General features: G+C 38.7%; 1 protein-coding gene across 11 annotated transcripts in view; it reads left to right on the plus strand.

Annotated features, from left to right (window-relative positions):
- Positions 1 to 417: 417 nt before the first annotated feature.
- ntng1a (netrin g1a) overlaps positions 418 to 20,303 on the plus strand; it is a 130,087-nt gene continuing 110,201 nt past the window's right edge. For 7 of the 11 annotated variants that reach the window (XM_077245092.1, XM_077245093.1, XM_077245090.1 and 4 more), the window contains exon 1: positions 2,288 to 3,033. The gene's annotated coding sequence lies outside the window, so the exon portion shown is untranslated. Of the gene's footprint in view, positions 696 to 2,118; positions 3,034 to 20,303 lie in introns of those variants that run through there. The other 4 variants (XM_077245089.1, XM_077245096.1, XM_077245088.1 and 1 more) reach the window with 4 other exon arrangements.

The raw sequence follows: 20,303 nt of genomic DNA on the forward strand, positions 1-20,303 counted from the left end.
GCAAAAAAGTCAGACATTAGCAATGGTCTAAAAACCTTAAGAATGTATTTAGTCTTTGTGTGTGTGTGTGTGTGTGTGTGTGTGTGTGTGTGTGTGTTTCTTATCACTATTGTGATACTACTAAATCATATATATATATACACACGGTATATATATATATATATATATATATATATATATATATATATATATATATATATATATATATGTGTGTGTGTGTGTTTATTTGTACTTTTTAGACATGATTTAGTATAGTATCACAATAGTGGTAATAGTTGTATCACTATTGTAATGATTTACGTTTAATATGTGTAATGATCCATCTTTTTCAAGTTGCACCTACGACCATCCGCCACATCACATGTTGAATATAATCCCACCTTCCCAAGGCATCTCAACTGTCACATTCACCTCAAAGAAATAAGGCTTCACCAAAACTTAACACTAAGCCGGAAAAGTGTTTCCCCGCCGTCGAATTTGTTTGCTGAGTTGTTTGACTCGCTGAAGTACCATTTGTGCCTTCGATTAGACCACCATTCTCCCGGAGCCGAGGACAGGAGTGGTCGCTTGAGTTCAGCTCCGCACCTGCGCGTCTCCAAGATGTCCCGATTGAAAACCGTCAAATATCGGTGTGCAACATGAGATCTCATCGCGCTGTTCGGATTGACGCTTTAGATTGAAGCTTTTGAGTGAAGGTGAGGCCAATGAAGACTTTTTTTTTATCTCAATGCATGCATGAGTAATGGGTGCTTCTCGCCCAAACTTTTGATGTGCGTAAGGTGTTTTATGGAAATACCATGGCTTGTCGGCGTTCTTAAAGCATCATTTAAATGCGACTTAGGCTACTTAACACGCTAATACAATACGAGTCTTATCCCCCCCCCCCCCCCTAAATGGATGGTTTTATTCTCCCTGCAGTGCGTAAAATCTACCATGCGCTTTTACGCACTTCTGTCTCTTTTTGTTTATGGCTTTGGCAGCGGACCTTGCAGGTGTACAAATCTATTTTTTTTTTGGAAGTTGCTAAATTGCTGTTACCTTACTTTAGATATTACTCATAGTTTGAAAATAAAAGCTCAATCAATTTCTGTGTAGGATGTCACGCACCGCAACTGGCAATAATCTAGTTTGTTGGCTCTCCATAAAAAGCTTTCTGACAGCAACTACATAAATGAGCAGAGCTTGAACTCATTGCCTCTTTACGAGATGAATGATTATCACTAGCTGATTCTTTTTATCTATGTAGTCCTCACTGCTCAGTGACGGTCAGTTGACTTGCAACAGTATAGAGTATTTTCCACACTTTATAAGATGGTATTTTCAAAAATATAAAGCAAGTTTTAAATGTCATTAGTTAATTGCATATTGATAGGGTGCTTGAACTTAGATACTAGCGGGAATTCAGAAAAAGAGGCCAATTTGGCTTTTTACAACAGTTTGGAGACTGGAACATATAGAATCAGTGTTTTGCAATGCATCACTTTAGCTTCTCCAAATAGTAATAACGTTTCTAATAATTAATTAACTCATTTTATTTATTTTTTGACTTTATTTCTACTTTGTAGACGTTACAGCTAAAATCTACAACATTTCTTAGTCGTTCCCTACTCAGTATGCCATCGTTCACCACTCAGTATTGCCATACAGCCTAAGTGATTTTTCGTCGCATTTATTTGTGAGTTAAAGCAAATTATTCCAATTTCAATCTTGGATTTTTAAAATTGATTTATTTGTTTTACTTTATTTTAAACTTCTATCGTTTCTCTGTAAAGTGAATATAATCATTTGTGAGTAAATGATGAGTATATTATATTATGTTTAATATTATTAGTAATATAGGCTATTCATCATTTTAGTTAGTTCATTTAATTTAACATTCAATTAATAGTTGGCTATTAACAAAATATATGTGGAATTATACAGTAGTTTTTATTTTTATTTTTTATTGAAAAAGCTGCTACATTTTAGGTATAATAATCTTTTTCTTTGTTGAATAGAAAATGAATTACAATCACCAAAGATAGAAGCTCTGGCATAATGTCTTAAGTATATGCTACCTTTAGGACCCAGTGGATGGCATATCCTACTTAGTATTAACAGTGAAGAGATCCCCACATCAGACAAAAATATTGAACTATCTGTAAGACCATTTGTTCGAATAAAAAACGGGGACTGTTTTCTGTCCCGTTTGTGTCTACGCTGAAGTCCCATCTGAGTTTTAAACTGCTGGGAGAGAGAGTGAGAGGATGAGCAGACAACAGTGAGGGCTGAGTGGATGTGTAAAAGCAGAGTGTGTGGAGTGTCCAAGTGCGTAATCTTCCCCAGCCATCATTTCCCGCCGAACACTCGCGGAATATGCGCGTAAGGGAATGCGCGTGAGAATATTATCGGTGCGTGCGGGTCTAACGTTAATTGGTGCGATTTGTGTCTCGCTCACGACCAAAACGTCGAGGAGATAGTGAAAATATATCAAAAAGAACAGTTTTTTCGTTATCCCCTTAAACAAGAAGGGAATCTTTTTTTTTGGGACATAGGGCGGGTGAAAAAAAGCCGTCAGGAGGAACGGACACTTGGCTATTCAAAGTTTAGTGAGGACGGTTATTGGCTCTGGGGTGATTGTCATGATGCTCACACAAGAAAACACGACGAAGGAGAAGAAATTGTGGGATTTATGAGTTTATACTGTCTGGGACACACGCAGAGGTTGAATTTATGGTCATTTTGTTGGCATTGATAACATTTCCTTTGAAGTTTACCTCTTAAATGAATGCTTCAGTAACGTCTCTATTCTCGAAATAGAAAGATGTGGCACGCGTCTTAAGGGAAGATTGACGTGCCGCAAGACACCTTCAGTCGCTGTTTAGTCAGCCCGTTTAGATAGGGTGGAGGTGGGGGGAGATTCGGCTTTCCCCCGAACTCATCACATTAAGATTAACAAGCCGTCTTAACAAGGATCCTCTATGGTCATTCATGAACTTGTTGAACACCCAGTCCTCCGCGGGACCCTTCATATCGAGAGTGAATCTCAATGACGTGAGTATTCCCCTTCCTTTTTAAGTTTAGGCTGGCTTGTGAGAATATTTGTACGTTACCGTTAGTTAATAGTTTACTTATGGGATCTAGTACCCTAATGTTGTTTCGCTGCAGTTTTAACTTTTCACAGCTTTCATTCAGAATAGGCTAGTTGTTTTGTATTGCCTATTAGCCGACTTTAACCGGATACTGGCTTGCAAGCTCTACTGTAACCTTGAAAACGTTTAATTTGTGACATACAAGTATAAAATGTATGCGAACTGAATATGATTTCATCACCTTTGAGAGTGGACTTTCCTTTGAGAAAATGCGAATGGAAGCGCCCCCTTGCGGTCTACATGCTTGTATTGTCCATGTCTAGCTTGCTTTCACGCACGGTCAACTCTTACTATGCCCTAATTTGTGTTAATTCGTCAAAGTAGACAACTTTGTTGAATAGAAAACTTGATACAACTCTATAGGACCTCATTTACACACAGTACTGTTTCGATAGTGGTTAGCAAATGCTGCTGGAGTGAGTGCGATTAGTAGTCCTATAATGTTCATTTCAAGTTTATTTACATGTACTGTAAATTTACTTTAACATTAAAACTGAATTAATTATTATAAACTTTAGTTTTTATTGCCGTTTCCTTGTTCACCCGTAACCGATTCAGGTTGTTTGTTATGGATTTTATGTTACTGTCTGTGTAGCTGTAGTAGATTACATCTGAACTAGTTGGGTTTCTTAACAGAACTTGACTGATGTGACATGCATTCCTATAAAACAGAATTGTTGTAAATGTGTTATTCTGCATGCATGATGCGTGTATACATTCATATACATTTAAAATGTTTTTGCTATAGCCTATAGATAGATGCATAGATAGATGGATGACTAGATAGATTCTGACATAAAACATAATTGATTTTTTTAAATAATCAGTGCATGTTATCTTTACAATCTACTTTTATACAGAATTAATTTAAGCAAAAAGGCATAAGGTAGAGGTTGCGTTTAAGTCATGCTTTGTTGTAAAATATTTGTATGGTGAGTGCATGGGGAATTGTCAGTATCATCATCATCATCATCATCATCATCATCATCATCAGGCGTTTATGACATCTCAGATTTAGCAGAATCACTCATGTAAGTATACGGAATGAGGAAATAATAGCATGCGCTTGAGCATTGAGCTTTAGTTCAGTGCAAAATTATTCTCAACAACCCAAGATAATGATTTCAAGCTTCGTTCTCCAGTGGGATATTTTGAGCAGTCTGACATATCGCGACGAAAACTGAATGCCACAGCAGCCTTTTAGGAAAAGTATATTTAATAATGCATAACATGTTCCGATGTCGCAGCAAAGTGTGCGCTTGGCGGTGGAGGCTGATGTCTTGAGGGGAGGGGGGATTGTAGGGGAGAAGGTCTGTGACAACACAAGCCTTATAGGGGCTTTTGTGTGCAGAGATTGAGAAACAAACCCCTGAAGCTAAGCTGCACAACACAAATGGCATTGCTTGAGTCGAGAGTCGCCCTGTCAAGCGTCCTGCGCCTTCACACATGAACAGAAAGTGACAGAACATGCCGAGGAGAAAGAAAGAAAGAGAAAATGAAGAGCAAGAGTGGGAAAAGTCAAGCCAGACTTAGCAGCTGTGCTAAGGGAGATCCCTTTCTTCTGAGGCCAGGGACCTGTCTATTGCAGAAAATCAGATTGCATTATGGGATAGGACGTCTGCCAGGTCCAATAGCTCTCATGAAGTGTAGACAAACCTGTGCTTTGATTTTGTCTTCTACTGACAGGCTGAGTCACATGCAGCCATCATCATGCCTTCTACTTGCAATTGCCACACATTACGATGAAAGAAATATCTCTTATACCTGAATATTAGAAGAGGTGACATGGCTGATGGTTGTGCTGTGGTTAAGTCTGGATTAGAGTAGAGATCATCAGACTCTGTGGGTGCATGGTTGGGCTGTCATGTTTAGGGAAAACATACTCACTCCCTGCTGCACTGAATGTTTATTTATGAGACCTGTCATATTGGCAGGCTGTTTATGGTAGAATCACTGATCCCGTGCAGGCGGGCACAGAAATCCCGAGAGTGCAGATCTCATCGAGCGCTGAACCTCCCTCTCTATCACAGGCCGAGACATGAATGGCAGAAAGAGAAATGTGGTGACAAGAAAAAGGTTTATAGAATTTTTGGTTTATAGAATTTGATATTTAATGAAATTAAAAGCAGACATGTATCTGTTCTGGCAAGTATAGTTTAGCAGGCCATTGTTTCTGAGCATCTCTGAGGCCCAGGGGACAAGATCGGAGTGGACACCGAGTAAAGGAGGGGTGCGTTTACGTAGCCTCTAGTTCTAGTCCTGTCATATGGTCATATGAAATCAGTGAATGATTTATCAGTTTAAATATAATATTAAAATGTAGCTTACTGGTGAAACTCTCATTCTTAAATACATATTCAGCTGAGTGAAGGGATGAATGTTTGTCGTTTGGCTCTTGGTTTGTTCGACGGCAGCTACTCCTGTTGGGGGAAAGCGAATTCATTTATAAATGCGATATGAAGAGAAATTTGATTTTGCGATATCAAGACTTTAAAGTTTGGCTTAAGTTTAAGTAAATAAAGAAAAAGTTTGAATATAAGAAATTTAGTGACAAAATGATAAAAGTCTCTGCATATTTTTAAATAAGTAAACAGTAAAAAATAAATGTCAGAAAATGACCATGGAATGCAGCGTGCACTTTATTTCAAGGTTTGTTAAATAATAAGTAATTATTTTATCAACATTAGTGTCACATTCGTCCTGTTGGGACAGCTAAAATCACCAGTAATCATTAATATTTCTTGCAAAACTATTTTTTTCCAAGTTATAAAATCACTCTTATGTTGTTGCTGAATTGCTTGTTTTCACTGCAGTATGAATTTTTTAGCTTCTTTCTCTCATTCATTTCACTGGCTAAAAAAAATCATCCCCCTGCCCCAATCCCCATAAAAATTAACAAGTAAATATGTTCACCAGGATTTGTTTCCCCTCCCATGCTAAACCAGCAGATGATGAATATGAATATGACTGCCCTGTAATGATGGGATTAAACAATGAGATTGTTTGTGAATCTTCTCATCAGGGTCCCATGTTAAATACGATTGATGCTAGATGAGGTGACCTGCCTCAAATCACCCGCTCTGTGTCATAATGCATCCTCCACTCTGCCCCAGCCACATCACCGGAGGCAGCGCAGAATAATTAAGAGGACTCGTATATGGATCATGGAAAGTGATAACAAGCGGGCTTGTGTGATCTTTAATGTGCCCTAGACACTTATCCTCCCTGTATCTCTAATGGCTCATTACACCGTCCTCTTTTCCTCCTTCGTCTTTCTCCCTCAGTGCCTCGTTCCTGTACGGTTGGATTTTGTGCCTATCGACAGGTACATGCCAAAAGTTTGCCTTTTTTTTCTTCGTTTTTTGGTCCCTGTTCTCAACATTACAGCTGTTGAGAAGTCTGTCCCACCTACTCTTTCTCTCTCTCCTGTCTCTTTCTCTCCCTCACTGTCTCCTCACTCTGTCCTTATTAAATCTGGAGGAATCTAATCACGCCCTCTATCCATAGTTCTGAATAATGATCATTGTGATGGATGTGATGAGTTTTAATAAGGCATGGCCATACTTTAAAATTCATAAAAAAACAGACCTTTTCCAATTCTGTTTGTATTCATTTTGATTAATCCTTTGGTTAAATGTCTAAGTTAAGCAGAAAATAGACGGGATGATGTTCTTTCATTCAGTGTTGTTTTTCTTTTTTCCTCCATAATGCATATTTGAAGGCATGGTTTTGGTCTGGCTTTCATAACAGCCAATATGACTAATCTGTGATTTTCAAAGTTTAAGTACATCTCTGATCCTAAAATATTTGCTCAAGTTAATTTATGATGAACTCTTTGATCCAGATCTTTGGCACCAAACACCCTTTTATTTAGGCAGCTTTGGTCAGCAGTCAGATTGAGATGTGATTTCATGCTCCATATTTTTATAAATGGAGATTAGTCTCTATTTCAGACACCCCACTCAACTCCCTGTTCTGTGATTTTACAGCGACAGTGATTGTGCAAATGATCCTTTCTGCACTACAATGTGCATGAGCTCTGCTCTGGTGAGAAAAGAGCTCCTATCTGAGGGTGGTCCACTGCGAGACTGGGCTGTGATCTGACTCACCGCCTCAACTCGTTTGGGGCTCACAAGGTTAATTGATCACTGTGGGACTGGTGACGGGATGAGTGTGGGGTCAGCATCTGTATTGACTGGACAGACTGATTAACAAGCACTAAAATGCTCCTGGCCCCCGCTTTTAGAACGTTTGTAAGTCGTCGTCGATTATCCCCCTGCCAGCCTCCATCAGGGGGAACTGGCAACCTTTGCTCCCTCTTCATTTTGTAGCTGTGCTGTGCAGAAACCGTGCTTTTGCAAAACATATTGATTACTCTTAGCAAGGGTTACGAACTGATTGAATCTAACAAACAATAATATAATATAATATTAGAGAAATTGTTACACTCTGCGTGACAGGTATATTGATTGTCTAAAAAATCTGAATCTTCTTATGTGCATTTAAATGTGCACACAACAAAACACTGATATCTATCAGAAATTGGTAGTCTGGCTATCACCAGACCAAGATGAATCTTTTAAGATTGAACAGTAGTCTGGGGATTCTGCTCTGTATTTTCTACTGCACGAGAGGCGCGATCAACAGGGATAGTTCAAATGACTCTGCACGGAATTGGATAGTCCTTCAACCAATCAGACCAACGATCCGGGTGACATACTTTGCATTTGCAGAGCGATGCGAAAACTCCAGGCAGGACACGTGTCAACAAACATGTTGGTCTGTAGCATTGATCAGTGGTTTGCACTTTGCAGGTGCAGCAATGGCATCGAGCTATTTTTGTAGGTTGTGCAAAAAAAACATTAAAGTGAGTGGTATTTACACCCACTCGAGCGATTTGTTTGCTAAACTAAAGAAGCCATTGAGCATCGTCGAGAGGTTGAAAGGAATTGGATTGACGGTCACCTCTCTATCGTCATCGTGTTAAACCCGCCAATAGTGGGCCAGGTGGATAAGCCAGTTTGTGATCGGTCCCCGCAGATTTGTAACGGAAGCAGGATAGAAAAATGTACAGGTTTCCAGCCTGAGCTGCAGGGCGAAATCGGCAGATCGGGCTGGGTTTACCCTGTCTAAGAAATTGGCTCATTTATAAAAACCTGTTTTAAGGGATTAGATGCAAATCAACAAATACGTTTTTTTTTCCATCAGCAACCATTTATTCCAATAATTTTCTTTTGCTGTTGTTAGCAACATATATTTTGCCAAAATGTGGATGACATGGGGGTGAATAAATGATCAGGAAATTGTAATTCTGGAGTGAACTAATCCTTAAAGGTGTTAAAAAACAGCTTAAACTTTGTCAGTTTATTAATCATAATCAAATTTTTTGAGATTCAAAAAATCTTTCTTTTTTTTTTACAGCTTAGTTGTACAAAGATCTCATGCAACCATAGGCATCTTCTTTTCTTGCTTTGTTTCTCATCCTTCTAGTATTCTCTTGTATATTGGTTTTATTTCAGTAAATAGTTTTACTGTTCTTAACTTCTGAAGCACAACAGATAAAATAAGAATTTTGTTGAAGTGGAGTTTTTCTGCAAGTTCCATTACTTGTTACAGCTTTGTATTTTCAGACTTACATTTTAAAGGCCCCACACATGCCTGAGTGAATTTGATTAAATATATTCAGTGAAATAATTATAGTAGGATCATGAGTGAGGATGACGTGGGAAGAAGATGAGGCAACGTGGGACCATAACAATCCATCAATAATTTCATTGGCAGCTAAAAAACATATTCATCTTCACTAAAAGCTAAATATTGTACTTTTGTAAAGTATGGTACAGAATGTTCAGAATGGTACAACCTACTTGCTGGTCTAAACATCATTAGTTCAACCCAGGCCCCGAAATTAACTTTTTGGCTCACCTGCCACGGGGACTGGTAGATGAAAAAATCCACCAGCCAAGCATATTTTTTACTGGCCAAAATAATAAACAGCCTTTTTGTGTCACATATACATTAATTTTAGTACATTTAAAAGAGATAAGTATTATGTTGAATGAATAAGAGTAGGCTACATAGAAGTCAAATCAGAGCAACAAATAGTAAGACATGGAAGATGTGAGCATGGAACTAGTGCTCATAACAGTACATTTGAAGGTTTTGTTACACTATCAGATACTTTACCGAAAGTAAACATTTTTACGGATTAATACTATCAGTTAAACAGATTAAAAGTAAAAAAAAAAAAAAATTATATATATATATATATATATATATATATATATATATATATACACACACACATTTAGCTTTTTTGTTTGTTTGCTGCATTGTTAAAAAAAAAACAGTATATAGCCTGTCATGGGCTGCGTCGACACGCGCAACCACACGTGCCTAAAGACATATTTCGCTGAGCAAGCACAATGAAGCAAGCGAAAAGAAGTAGCTACTGTGTGGGACCATTTCGACAGAAAGGGCAACGAAGTTACTTGCAAAATATGCTACGCGGTATTAAAATAGCAGTAGGCCTAGTGCAAGTACAATGCAATATCACTTGCGAAACAAACATCCACAAGCAAATGAAAGGCGCTTTCCGAAGTTGGCCACTCTAGCGAGACGTTATCTCTGTATTCCCGGGACATCTGTGCCATCGGAGACCCAGACTCACCCCACATCATGTAGACATGTTACTTTTTTAAGTAAAAACTAGACAAGCTGTGGATTGAGGTAGGCCTGCTATTTTTATTTGACGAAAAAACGTAGTCTGATGAAAAAAAGCCGTTTTTTCAAAGCTTCAAACTGATTCAGTGTTTTATTTTTGTCATCTTAATTTGTTAATTATTTAAGTTAAAAATATATATTTAGTGTTGGTCTATTTTTGGTGTGAAGAAGGTTCACACATGCTTCTTGAGGCACACACACAAGGTCTCTCCCTCTCGGTGCGCACGCTACACGGTTTGGAGCACAGTATGAGCTCGCTCTTTCTCACTCGCTCTAGATTCCTGGAGATTTGAACTAATTTGCGGGCATCAGGGAGCCGCTATTAATATGAGGGAGACTCCCGGAACTTCCGCAAGATTTTGGATGTCTGGAACATTCACCCGCCAGTGTGGCGGATAGCCTTTTGAGATTTACTCGCCAAACGGAAAATCTACCCGCATTTGGCGCTTGACGGGTGTTAGTTTCGGACACTGGTTCAACCTAATAGGGATATTTTCATGTTCAGATCAACCCTGCTTCTTCAGCTATGTGAGTAAACTGTCAGTCAATTGGATTCTCCAGGTGGTTCTGGTTTCTATGTGTATTGAATGTTGTGAAATATTTAGATGTTGAGCTTCTTTTCATAATAACAGGGAAAAAGCATTTAATGTTGTGCAAGAGAGGTGTTTCACATTATTATCTCCCTACACAAGCAGTTTACAGGCCCCATTTAGGGGCTCCGAAGTGACTTCAGCTTGCTGCTGAGCAGAAGATGACGTGTTTCTATAGTAACTTTTGTGAGAGTAACCTCGTGAGTCTGCCTCCTATTCAGAATTTCATCAATTCCCATACAAAAGACATTAGAAGCAATCATCAGTTTTGCCCTTATTCTCTGAATTCTGACCGGAACCCTCTACATCTTGTAATTTCGTTTAGTGTTACACATAGCTGTTTGTCTAGTATATGTAGTAGTGGCCATACCTCTGCCTGAAGTAAGAGTTACTTTAAAACAGACGCACCCAGATTTAGGTTGGTCAAGCAGCGCGTTTGCTGCCCTAAACGGAAATAACTTGTCTCTGCAAAACAAGTACACTTGAGTTAGTGCCAAATATTAGTCATCACTAATCTGACGCAAACTTGCGGGAACATACGAATCCAGTTATCTACTTGGGAGAACAATTTCAGAGTCGGTCAGTATAAAATCAAATATTTACAATTTATTGACCAGGTAATAGAACAATAATTCAGAATCCAATTCATCAATCAAATATAATAACAACAATTCGGAAATCGAGGAATTCAAGAAATGTTTACCTGGCAACAAAAAACTACACACAGCGATTGTGTTGGAAGTCTACCTACAGACTCCCCGAACCTTTTTGCCCATTTTTACCCAGATAATTCAATTGTCTTACCAAATGGTGGTGTCTGTCATTATAATTAGATTTTGGTCCCCTAGTGAGGGGCTCACAACTGTAAGATCAGAATGCAGGATCTGAGGGAGGGAAAACCTTTAAGGGACACATAACTTTTATCATATTTTATAACTTTTTTTAGCTATTCATTATGGTTGGGAGAATTAGACCGTTTTACCAGGCGCACTGAGACACTTTAAATGCTACCAAACATGTATAGTTACTTTTTGTACACACTTAACATTTCATGGGTTTTCAGTGAGTTTCGGGTGAGGAGGAGAAGGGGGTGATTGTCAAAGTGAGGTGTGAGTTGCAGTGTGTGCTGCGTCTCGGATGTTGCTGTTACATAATGCGAGGGAGGGTTCAAATTAGGGTTGCTACGGTAGTCGGTGTTACCGGTGTTACACGGTGTTCAGTTGCGACACCGGTTTCATCACTTGCCCACCGCGACACCGCAAAAAAGAAGAAGTTTAAAGCGTCAAAAATATTTAACGCAATTACGCAGTAGGGCTGGGTAAAAAATATCGATTTCTCGATTTTAATCGATTCTCATTTTTACGAACCGATATCGATTCTTAAATCCCAAGAATCGATTAGTCATCCTGTTTTCAGTTGATGAATGAATGGAACATTGTAGCGCGCATCCCATCCAATAAACGCAATAATCTTTGTGCTTTGTTACTATTGATATGAAACAAAGTCTCAGATTTCAAATTACGTCCATTTTCTTACGAAATTCAAAAACATAAATACCGTTTTGGCGCTGTGGCGTGAGATCGCTCTGGCGCAGCTCAAGAGAAGCAGCAGCGCCGAGCACACATAATCTTCTCTTCCGCCTTAATATTACCAGTTACAGCGTGAAATAAACATGAATGAGCTGAAAGTGTGTTAAAAGATAGAGTATAACTTATCAAAATCCTTGTTGTCACATGGAATCGCTCAATCATTGTTTCAACCGAGGAAAGACATCAGTGAAACAGCTTGTAAACAATGTCATGTAACGTCACATTTACCTCAGAAAAACCATATCCAGTGACCATGAACTCGTTAGTCAGCTAGAAAAATTAACTCTAGAGAGGAGCATTTTGCTAAATATATGCACCATATTACATATGCATTTTATGTTATTTTATAATTTTTTTATGTTTTTCAATATTTAATGCATGTTTGAATAAATCTGGCAAGTTTTTATGACAGCCAACCATTTAAATATTTATATTTCATATAACCTTATTATTAGAAAAATAAATAAAAGTATAATTGTTTGTATACAAATCTAGGCCTGTCACGATAACAAATTTTGCTGGACGATAAATTGTCCAAGAAATTATTGCGATAAACGATAATATTGATCAAAAACGATAATATTGTCGTTCTGAGACCATTTTCATCTAAAGTAAGGATGATAATGGCATAATAATGCAGGTACACATTTTCAAACATCAATAAACTTTTATTTCTAAAGACTATTTAAATGAAAAAAAACCCCCAAAAACAATAAAAGCAATGGACACAAAAAATGCACATGTGTGACTTCCGTTCACACTGAGAATCATATGCATCATATACTGTGTGAGCAAGCGTCTCATATGAGTATTTGCAATAGTTTGTGTGTGTGTGTGCTCGCGTCTCATATGAGTATGTGCGCGCCTGCGCGGACAGTTTGTCTGTGTGTGCTCCGTCTCATTGAGTTTGTGCGCGAGTTTGTGCGTGTGTTTGCGCTCGCGTCTCATATGAGTGTGCGCGAGTTTGTGTGTATGCGCGTGTCTCATATGTGCGTGGAGGGTTTGTGTGCGCGCATCTCGTTCCCGTGTGTGTAGAGTTTGAGCATTCAGCAGTATACATGTATGTTTGACTACTTAATGTGTATGCAAGTGTTTCATATAGGCCTATGTGTGCGTGAATGAAGTTTGATTTAGGGCTGCAACTAACGATTATTTTGATAATCGATTAATCGGACGATTATTTTTTGGATTAATCGATTAATCGGATAGAAATTAAATTAGATTTTTTTTATTTATTATAACTAAATAAAACCGTAAATCAGGGTATTTATGTGTAAAAGTGTACTTTAAAAAGTGCAAAAGCCACACATTGAGTTTTACTAATATCAATATTTGCATTGTTTTTAATGATAATTGCTGATGGCAAGTTGACAAACATGATTATTGTTAAAAAATGATATCCAACATATTATGTTTTAACACAATTTTTGTTAAAACAAATTTACACAGACATGTTGTTCAGATGTGAATATCTGAACTAAAAACAAACTAAAAACATCTAAAATATATAATTCATTTAATTTTTATTTAAAATTAATTATATATAAGGAATATAAGGATAAAGAATATAATATATATTATATATATAATATATAAAAGAATATAATATAAGGATAAATTGATTAAATAAATATAGAAAGACTGAAAACAATTGTGTGAACGTAGAGCCGCAGTAGATCGCGTTTGAAAAACAATTAAAACTTAGTAGACAAATGCTATAAAAAGAGAACGGAATGGAGGTAACGTTACCCAGCAAGCTAACAGGCTTGAGTAAAGGACAGGAGAAATTATGCATTAGTGCACAAGCATTCGCTGAAAACCACTGAGTACAGTGACTAAAAAACAATATTTTACTGCTGCTGTTATTAACTGCCTTTGTATTTAATGCTTCACTTTGTAAACACCGTTTTAATTTAACCTATTTCTGCAGTAGCGCTATTTTAATCCATCACTTACGTTGCGAGCGAACTGATTGCACAACCTGATGCTCGAGACAAAATACAGACATCCCGGAAGTCCCGGGAGTCTCCCGCATATTGATTGCGGCTCCCTGATGCCCGCGAATTAGTTCAAACTCCCGAAATCTAGAGCGCGCAAGCAAGAGCGCGCATGCGAGACAGGAGAGACTGCTCCAAACCGTGTAGCGCGCGCGCTCGGCAGAGCGCCTGAGGGAGAGAGACCTTGCGTGTGTGTGCGTACCAGTAAACGCTCCCCGTGACGTAAGCAGACCAACTAATCGATAATGACATTCGTTGACAACGATTTTCATAATCGATTATAATCGATTTTATCGATTAGTTGTTGCAGCCCTAGTTTGATTTAAGCCCTAGACGGCGGTATGTCGCCTCATATGAGGGTGAAAGAGCGCGCGCGCGAGAGAGAGAGGGACGCGCGACGGCGCTCTGCAATCAAATACGATTGTAAATAGGCTCAGTAAAAAAAAAAAAAAACATTCGAAAATCAATGTGTGGCGGTCAGCGTTGATATTGTCATCCAGTCTCTTTGGTAGAGAGAGAGAGAGAGAGAGAGAGAGAGAGAGAGAGAGAGAGAGAGAGACGAGGAAAACAAAACAAGCATGCAAATGTAAATTATCGCGGCCGGAAAAATTATCGAGCTAATTTTTTTATCGTGCGATTAATTGATTTATTGATTATCGCGACAGGCCTATACAAATCAGTAAATCTTTAGCTTTAATATTAGGCTATAGTAGGCTAATGAAACAATTTTAATGATACAACTGATTCCCATAGTTTACAGCATTGGTTAAGAGATTTGTTTTCCTTGAGAAAATTTGCCATGTATTGTACCTGATATCCAAAATAATCAATATTGAATCGAATCGAATCGTAATCGAAATCGAATCGAATTGCAAGCTTGTGAATCGAAATCGAATCGAATTGCAAGCTTGTGAATCGAAATCGAATCGAATTGTGAAATTTGTGTCAATACCCAGCCCTATTACGCAGTATCCTTTAAGTCCAGTCTATTACACACACACACACACACACACACACACACACACACACACACACACACACACACACACACACACACACACACACACACACATTCGCGTCAGTATCGAGTTCTCTTTCGGGTTATTCATTAAGAATAATAACAAACCCACCATTCAAGCCATACGCAAAGACCCGCGCCCTTTAGTTACTATTGCTATTTTCCAGGGCTCGACATAAGCAATGGCCCGATGGCCCGGGGCCAGAAAAAGAGTATGCCGGGCTAGTTGATTGGCCATCAGCAAAACAAACAGCAAACGTCATACAGTCGTGCGAAGAGTGTCAATGTTACTTCAGGTTATTTATAACGTGTCAAAATGTCAAAGAACTACGAGGCTGATACAAGAAAGGGGACATTCCTAGTAGGGCTGGGCGGTAAATCGAGTTTGCACAGTATATTGATTTTTTTTTAAACAATATGGAATGAGGCAATACCGTTTATATCGATACAGTAGTTTGATATGAGCACATCTGAAAAATAGCGGAGTACCGCAGTGTGAGCTCCTGCAGTGAAAGAACATAGTAGAATTTCTCCTAAACATGACACAAGCTTATATTAATATTAAGCGCTTCAATATAACTGGTAAGATATACTTAACAAGTTTAAAGCAGCGTGCCCTGTCAGATGCTCTGACAGATACTGTTGCTGACTGATAGATGCGCTGTTTAATGCGTTTGAGACGTGGTGCTTTCCTCAGTGCTTAACTTACATTTCACAGGTATATATATTCTCCATCTGTAAATGTTAGAAAGACAATCAAATATGTCCATTTCACTGTCAGGAGAGGACGAGCTTCTGCAAGTGAATCTCCGCTAAAATTCAAGCTTCCATTAATGAGCACCACCGCGCGCATGCACGCCAAACAGACGAGCACAATAGAATAGTACTGCAATAATTCGGACTAAAATATACATATTGCTAAAATATTTGTTTTTGGAGACAATAAATGTGTCATATGTGGAATTTTAAACCCCAGAGGTATGTTTTTTATGAAAGTGAGCATTATAATGGGGTAATCAAATGCAGGCTAATATAATTAGTTTGTGCTTTTGTTTTTATTTTCATTTTTAGTTTAGCCTTTAGTCATTTTAAAAACAAAAGCATTATTTTTGTTTTTAGATTGTAATGTTACAATGTTAGAATGTAATGTGATTTTAATCACCTTTTTGCACATAATATATTGCATAGCCTACATTACATTCCCTATATTTGTTTCAATATCCTTCAATATCAACATTGTTTGGAAATCATTGAGCAGGATGTGAAATATATATTTTTTTAAATAAATACAGATTTTCTTTATCCAAATAGAAAAACGTAGAAAGTACCGAGATATATATCGTATATCGCCATTTAACCAAAAAATACAGAGATATGATTTTTTGGCCATTTCGCCCAGTCCTAATTCCTAGTGTCATGGAAAACACAGTACACCTGGGTGGAGAAAGGCGATGAGGGCATGTACTGTTTCATTTGCCGGAAATTTCCAACAAAAGCCGACCAAAATGCATAACTTGCTTCCCCGACGGGCTATCTAAAAATAGTGTAATCAAATTCCCCCCTAAACTTCTGCCTAGTCCCCCTAAAAATGTGTGATTAAGTGTAAGCTACACAAATTCGTGTTCGCTTCAGTCTTGTTATAATCAGATTCAGCGCGTTCTTCATTTTTTCTTCATTGACAGTTTTTTAGGTCATAAATGTTAAACGAATGACAAAAATAATCAGGCAGACTAATATACTTTTGTCTAATTTTGCCATTTTGAAGTGAAAATATAGCCAATGTAACATTACTCATCACTCATGTATTGTAATAATTAGATTACTTTCATTGTGAGGGGACAAGAAAAATTAATCCTAATGTATACAATGAATACAATTTAATGGAAAAGTGCTTTTCCTTCTATTTCTTTCAGGGCCAGTAAAAATATAGAAGGGGCCAGTAAAATTCTGATCTACTGGCCCTGGGGGCCAGTGGGGATTTTTTTTTATGTTGAGCCCTGGCTATGTCCGACAAGCCATGCTGCTCTCACGCCACACAGTGTGGCTGAATCCGAAATCGCCTCCTATACCCTCAAATACATAGACAGTGAAAGAAAGCTCAAATATGGCGTTATTTGAGGACATAGCCATTTTTAGTTGTGTCCGAAACCATAGTGGACGTTATTGAGTGCACTTATTCAATCTCACATTGGACTGCATTAACAAGAGTACAGCTTATGTATGCTCAACGGCTGTCCGAATTCGCTCACTCTTTTACATTCACTCCTTGAAGTGAACTGTATAAGTGGACTAACGTAGGTAATAGGCCTAATTTAGTGAATGAGGATTTAGGGGGCGATTTCGGATTCAACCCATGTTCTCAAGCAGTGAAAAATAGACGACACTGACAACGCGCTGACAGACAGGACTGAGCAGTAGGCTTGGGCGGTATCCAAATTTTGATACCGTCAAACCTCCTCCCTATTTTACCTCGGTATACGGTATTACCGTGAATAATTAAAAATTATAACGTAAGGCTCAGACAGCGTCACCAAACTGTTGGCTTGTGCCTAAACCGTTCAGAAACTGAATACCAAACACTAATACTGAAACAATAACAAAATAACATGCACAACAACTTTTATTAGCAACAAATAGCAGCTTATTAAAAAGTGCAAATTCAACAGTCAAACAGAATTAAATTAACAAACATCCAGAACAGTTTTCGCGCAGAGACGCGCACAGTCGCACACAAATCAATTAAATTAAATCACACTGCCCGAACAACTTTTAATAACAAAGAGCAGCTTATAAAAAAGTGTAAATAAACCCACAACAGTTGAATTAACATAAACATCTATATTATAAAAAATATTGCAAAGCAATAGGCCTAAATAAAAACTTAAAAATCTAAATAAAATCTTCTTTACAATATTGTTTTTAACGAAAACCTGAATAAATTAAATAAATAAAAATAAACAGGGCGAATAGGAACGAATGGCAAGTGTCATCAAATCTAGTCAAGATTTTTCGCTAGAAAAACCAGCATGTTCACTTTGTCCGGCTTTAACAGGGCACGTTGTGGACCGACAACTTTACCTGCAGTGCTGAAAACTCGCTCCGATGGTGTGCTTGTGGCACAGACACACAGGTACTTCCGTGCTATTCGCGACAACTGGGGAAAATGCCCGGCAGCATTTTTCCACCATAGAAGTGGGTCCTCGTCTCCTTGGGCAACTGGCTCCAAACAGTATGCTGTTATTTCAGCTCCGACTCGGTCCTCTACGGTGCCGATGCCGACGGGACCTGCCATTGCATCGGCTTTTTTTTGCAGCATACTTCCCAGAGTCATCTTTTTTTGTGGGGGTCGGGTTGCGCCTCTCCCTCTTCCACTCTGATGGCCACTGGACCTGGTGCCTCTAAGCTCACGATCTCAGCCTGTAATTCAGCCTTGATCTCAGTCAATGCGCTGTCATCCGTCTCATATCCTCCACGGTAACGAGGGTCGAGGAAAGTGCATTTTCGCATTATTTTGCGCACTGAATCGGATTCATACTTGGCCTCCAGCTTTGTTAGAATTCCAGTTTTTATTGACTTTGTTAGCTGGAGGTCCTTTTCTGACGCAGCCAACACATTGTCCCTGCAGAGCTGTAGTATGGGAAGGATACAGGAACTGGTCACATAATTTTCTCCTGACAAAATATCAGTGAAGTCACCGACTGGTTTCAGTGCTTCGTGAACGGCTTTCAAGACGTCCATGTCCTGCCAGGTCAGGGACAGGCTGCTCCTTCTGTCATCAGACAGGACGTGTCTGATCGCTTGGGCCTGCTCGAGGATGCGCTCCACCATTGCCAGTTTGGAGCCCCAGCGAGTTGCGCAGTCCTGACGATGGATGGATGGAAATAAACAAATGAATGAATAAATAGTCATAAATAAACGAATGAAAGAATAGGCCTAAATAAATGAATGAATGAATATAGGCCTAAATAAATGAATGAATAAATAAATAGGCCTAAATAAATGAATGAATGAATAAATAGGCCTAAATAAACGAATGAATGAATGAATATAGGCCTAAATAAACGAATGAATAAATAAATAGGCCTAAATAAACAAATGAATGAATAAATAGGCCTAAATAAACGAATGAATTAATAAATAGGCCTAAATAAACGAATGAATGCATAAATAAGTCCATTAATGTATATTATTCAATTTGGTCAAATTTGCATGCACTTTTTTTTTAGATAAGTCCTTTATGCGCATCAAGCCTGCATTTATTTGAATACAGAGAATACAAAAAAATACAGAGAATGCAAAATAATCATATATATATATATGCCCTTTTTTTTTACATTTGAGCCCCTGAGGAACTATACACGTTTTATGCTTACCGTTATGAGACTATGTTCTGGGAGTCCCAAGTCCACTTGCTTCTTGTGGAGTTCACGCTTGCGTTGCCAGCTGTGTGAGAAGGCCCCGACAATATTACGGCATAGTCCGAGTGCGCGCTCGGTTTTTTGCCTCTGGTCATGCAATGCATTTGTGACAGCCAAGTTTAGATTGTGACCGAAGCAGTTAAGCCACGGCCAATGCAGGGACCTGATTGCGGCAGAAATGTTGGTAGCGTTGTCAGTGGTTATGGCTGAAAGTTTTTTCTCGTCAAGTTGCCATTCCTGAAGTGCAGCTCTGAGCGCAGCAGCAAGATTGTCCGCCGTATGACTCTCAGGAAAATACGTAGTTTGGAGGCATTTGGATTCAAGTTTCCAGTCAGATGTAATAGTGTGGACAGTCAGGGACATATATGGTGTCATGTTAACTGAAGACCACATGTCAGTTGTTAAGGAATAACTGTCTGCCATTGAAAGCAGCACTTGAACATTGTCTCTAACTTTACTATATAAATGTGGGACGGCTGTTTGTGAGAAATGTTTCCGTCCAGGCAGCTCGTACTGGGCATCTAGTACCTTTACCATGTCCTTAAAGGACTTTTTTTCCACTGTGTTGAAAGAGACCATTTCCTTCGCCAAGTATTTTGTCACTGCATCAGTACAGGTTTTCCAACGGACACTGTCCCTTTTGTACTTTGTTGTTTTCCCGAAGGCCCCCATTATCATCGGCTGCGTACTGGCGGTGGACCTAGATGTTGTTGGTCCTGCATCTGGAGGCGTTGAAACTGTTGCACTGAGTGAACTCGGGTCCATCCTCGCAGCAGTGAGTGGATGGTGGTTTCGTATATGCGACCTTAGGTTCGAGGTATTTCCATCTCTCGCAGT

This window comes from Siphateles boraxobius, unplaced genomic scaffold, assembly GCF_051911475.1.
Source record: "Siphateles boraxobius isolate OS27281-9 unplaced genomic scaffold, OSU_SipBor_1 26, whole genome shotgun sequence".
NCBI lineage: Eukaryota > Metazoa > Chordata > Actinopteri > Cypriniformes > Leuciscidae > Siphateles > Siphateles boraxobius.